This window comes from Wasmannia auropunctata, unplaced genomic scaffold, assembly GCF_000956235.1.
Source record: "Wasmannia auropunctata unplaced genomic scaffold, wasmannia.A_1.0 LD336092.1, whole genome shotgun sequence".
NCBI classification, from domain to species: domain Eukaryota; kingdom Metazoa; phylum Arthropoda; class Insecta; order Hymenoptera; family Formicidae; genus Wasmannia; species Wasmannia auropunctata.
Window position 1 is genome coordinate 824,734 of NW_012026798.1, and position 5,199 is coordinate 829,932.

Consider the following 5,199-nt stretch of genomic DNA (forward strand, 5'->3'; position numbering starts at 1 on the left):
CCATACGTATTGTACTAGATATACCATTGAAGATCATGAGTATTTTTTATTTGTTCTCTGTTCAAATTTCCAACGGCTACACTGCTTGCCGCGGACCCCTTTATTTTAAAGGAGCATCGGGAATATGGCTGCCATTCCGCCATTTTATAATATTATTTTATGAAAAAATTTTTACAAGTACTTCAATATATGATTATTAACTTCACGGAGTATTAATACTTTATTTCATTTCCTTCCATTAAAAAAAAATGTCGAAAAAGTGCAATTTTTTGGGCCGTTACAGTGGTGTTACCCCTTAAGAATGTTCGGCACCAGTATTCACCACCCTGGAAGGTGCGGCACGATAGACCCTCTTGTCTTAACTTGACTTAATTTACCGCAATAGAGATATAACCGCAAATGCCCGTGCCCATAAGCACGTGGCGAGAGATCGCGAACCTAATACAGTTCTCGTCTATCGACCGCCACGTTCGTGCCGCAAGCACCTAGTACACGCGGGCACTACACTGTCAAAGTGCAGCACTTTGTCCCTCCGGTCACAATTTATTGCAAACGTTTCTCGAAAAGTAGTGCCTTATTTATGTACCAATGCAAACGATAAAGTTTTTTCCGCACACGAATTATTATTATATGCATCCAGCAAAACTCAAAAGTTAATCCACTACATGTCTCAGCGAGAAATACGAACCAACCGCGTTCCCTGGAGTCTAAGTTTAAGCCATGCCCATGCCCGAAAACACGTGGCGAGAAATTATAAACTCAACGCGGGCTCTATCTGGCTACTACTACTTTCGTGCCTTAACAGCACTCGGCACATGTAAGCACTACACTAATAGGTGTCACACGATGGTCTCTCCGATCGCCGTTTACCGCGGCGAGAATATGCTCCTATACGCTAACCGTAACGCAAGAAACAGCACCACGCTTGTAGCATCAGAGAGTCGTAAGAATTGTAGGTTATAATAATCCGAACCGTCTGTCTATTTCTTGTTAATGCCCGAGCCCTAAGCACGTGGCAAGAATTTACAAATTCAATGCGGGTCTCCTCTATCGACCACCACGTTCGTGCCATAAGGCACTCAGCACACGTGTGCCCTACACTGAGAGAGTGTAACACTTTGTCTCCCCCGATTACGATTCAACATAATCCCCACACATGTCTCTCCAGATCAAACGTTTCGTAAAAATAGTAATAGTACTCTCATGTAGAATAATCAGAAAAGCATAACGCAATATAATATGATATGACAAGCGTCGTTATATATCTCATTGAGTACCCAGCGGTATCGAGCACGTGGCAGATTTCTGAAAATCAGACTCAACTCCCATCTATCTCTAACAACGTTCGTGCACAAGTAGCGCGCGGCATACACTGCACCGCTTATATGAGTGCAGCACTTTTTACTCAGTTACAACCTGTCAGAATATGCAATGACACTACGTAGGTTATGTATTGTATGTATTTCTATGCAACACTTTCTCGCACTAAAAAGTCACATTGGCGGCACGCTCATGCCACGTGCGTCGCTCCACTCTTAAGTAACAATGCCGACACGGAGTCTGACCTTTACGGCGACAGCTACTCCCTCGTGGCTGCCAGAAGAGGAGGGCCGGCTCTTACCTATCCCTCGCTCTCTGCAGTGCTCCGCCCCCGGCACCTGAAAATCTTATGCGAATGGGTAGGCTAATGTATTTCTACAGATAATGGCCGCTTTTATGGGCCCCGGCAGACGCTTCAGTCCACCGGCCGATGACCACGAGGCAAGGCTGCACACCACCGACACTGCACTCCGCTCCAGCCAGACCCGCGATCAGTATAATCTGTCAAAGCAAGGCAGGGACGGAAGCTTGTTCACTTATGGTACGCTCCGGCAATGCACAACCCGCAGCATCCATCACGCCACAGGGCGGCCAGGCCTGTCACTCCCCTCGGCAAATAATTCCGCTGTCGAAAAGGCGACGCCCGGAGCGCCACACAAAAAGCGAAGCGGTAATCACTTAATAATTTATCGTCTGAATTTACTGTCTATCTTTAAAACTTATCTCAATAGCTTCTGTACTTTATCGCGAAACACGCTGTGTCACTGCACGCATGCAGTACATAGGCGCCGGAGCACCCTCGCGCTCGCACTCAGAATTTCTAATAAGGGAAGCAATACCGATGTAGCTTAGAGTAAATCCGACTGACTCTTTCACCGCACAGACAAAACTATGAGTATGTTATCGTCAGCATATAACACTCCGCAACGTGTGTTCTTGTCTTACACACAACACGTGATCCTTCTTTTTCTCTCGCTTTACTGCACCGTACAGCGGAAGGTATACGCTTCGCAATTATGTTTCGGTACTTCCAGCATAGTCACACCTCGCGTTCCGTACAACTAATAATTTGTCTCGACATTTAATCAAAAACGATTTAGAGTATCCTCCGGTGTATCTCACGCGAGGCTCGACCAAAGATAGTATTACAGCATGTGTCAGTGACGCATAGGCGCCAAAGTACATAGATCTCAGTGACAGCAAAACTAATTTAAGAAATAGTCCGTCAGTATTTATCTCTGCACGAGGTGAGACCAGTAACTTTCACTAAAGGTTCGCATCCTCAGATGCTTTCTCACACACGACGCATATACTTATACTTTCTCGTGGTAGGACAGCACATAACATTTCCTACCTCTCGTCACTCACACAGTCGCCGGCAGGCAGAAACTCCACACCATGCCCGGAGCAGAGAGGAAACCTGCCAAAAGGATCCAGCCGAAAGCAGCGGGTAAGGACGCGTGCAGGCGAGAGTAAGAAAAAGCGTCAGGCCCCAAGGACGTCCGCACCAGCTAGTTAAAGCAAGGGAGGAGACCGCGGGCCCCAAACGCCCAACAGGCGTCCCGCAAGGACAGCAATGCCCCTCAAAAAACGGAGGGACAGCTGGCCGACCGCCACCGGCCCACAGCACTGCAAAGGCACACAAAGCAAGCAGTGACACTATACGCTATACATGCAGTCCATGCAAACGTCACCGAGCGCCACGACAGTCACCCGTCGCGGCCATTACTTGTATGTGCAATGCGCGCCGCCACGCGTTCACTTTCGCGCAACTCGGCAAATCCGGGCCATGCACCATCCATGCACTAGAGTCCTAGATTATCAGAGAAGCGCGACCGGTGTTACGAGTCCTAATTGGTCACGCAAATGGCCAATCATAAGATTGATTTATCGCTATTATAAATGGCTGCCGAATAAATCAAACTTATGATTGGCCATTCGACGCCATTTTTAATATTTTCTAGTACTTTTGCGATACTACCATAAGCCGGTCGCGCTTCTCTGATAATCTAGGACTCTACCATGCACTAAGTGCAGCACAGCTCGCACTGACCACTGGTCAGCTATCACGAAACATTCTTATGCACGGTGGCCCGCCGAGCACGTGGCGCGTCCGGCCATAGAGCACCTCTAAGCAAGAGCGCCGACTCGCCCAAAGGCCCGTTCACATGAGCCCGGGCGAGAAGCACTTTCACCTTCGCGCACCTCAGCACTAATCAATCTCAGAGCGCACAAATACTCTTGAATAGGAGTAACAATTAGCCATTCCGCGCGCGCAACCGACCCGTCGCGAAATCACATCCACGGCGCCCCGAGCATGCGAGCGGTGCCTGAGCACAAAAGTTTACACGCACCAACCGCGAATTCCCGCGCTTTTCGGGATGTGCACGTGTTTCACGACACACCCTCCGACCCGCACATATGTTCGGTAGTTATTCCGTTGCGGAGTCGGAAAAACACAGGCCGCAAAGTCCAAACTTCACAAGACAATGCACCTCTGCGCTTCCTATGCCCGGGACCCGAGCGAAACTCCTGAGTACGGTGTTCTCGCCCAAGTTACCGCGGTACATCCGACACAGAAGCGACGGCCATCTTAGGCCAAAACGACGGACCGCGTTACCCGGCAAAAGAAATTCGCTATTTTCTTTGCCGGTATCACATTCACATACATGAAACTTCACCGTTCGATGCAGGATCGTACGCCGCACACAATAAACACACTCACGACGCGTAAAACGCGTTTTATCCGCACGGTCGTGTGAGGAGACCACAGAGCGGCACAGAGGCACGTCCATACACCTCGACACACACGAGACGACCCCCCAACCTAACCTAACCTTGCAACCGTTGGCTTTCCAGCCATCGCCTGCAACGGTCGCGCATCTGACCACAATTCCTGCTGCCGACGAGCTGGATTTCAGTTAGATATCGCAAACGCAATGTTGGGCCAGGCTCATAACAACATAATGGGGATAGCGGCGAACGAGGAAGTTCCAGCCATGGGAAGAGTGTTGGTGAGTCAACAGGACATTGAGGCGGAGCCTGAAACATCGGCGACATCCGCGAGAGACTCAAACCTCGATTCGCGTTATAAAGACTAGACATGGCTACTAAAAGGTGGACCATTTTTATTATTTTGTGTTGTATTCAAGTATTATCAGTTTATTTACGTTAAAGTGTTCCACAGTAATAAGATAAATTATTAAATTCTAGTTTTCCTTAGTTTATTTGATTTTGAGTTAGTTCACAAACGAGATTTGTGGTTCAGCGAAAGACGAAAGACCCGAGAGGGCATATTATATTATATTACGTGTTCAGTTATTAATACTACTTTGTTTATTGCGTTTGATGGACAAACCATCCACGATTATATTGTTTCCTGTTATTTGCGATGGCAATAGCCACAATTTATGTAAGAATTACCACTTTTATGTGTGACATATTATTTTTCATTATATTTTGACATACAGGCTCAAGAGAATTGCTTTGTATTTATTAGTTAAGAAACATTTTGTAAGCGCACCGAATGTGTGTGTTGTGTGGACGAATGATTAATAAGAAATTGTTTTATACTTACCGAACTGCGACTAGAGCATCCAAGGTCGTTTCCTGAAAATAAAAGGTGGACAATAATTAGCAAAAGAGTTAAAAGAATCAGTTTTATCGTATACTTACCAGAGAAAGGTTGAAGATCAGCATCAGCTTGAGGGAACCCTGAAACAAAGAAAGATTAATTAGTTTGAAACCACAATTCAGTTACTTGATAATATTCATTTATGATTTAACCACTTACTTTCCCAATAGAGTTGAATGTGCCACAATTCAGTTATATTTTATTTTCCTATGAAAAGGGACCCACAACGGTCCACAAATTAAAGA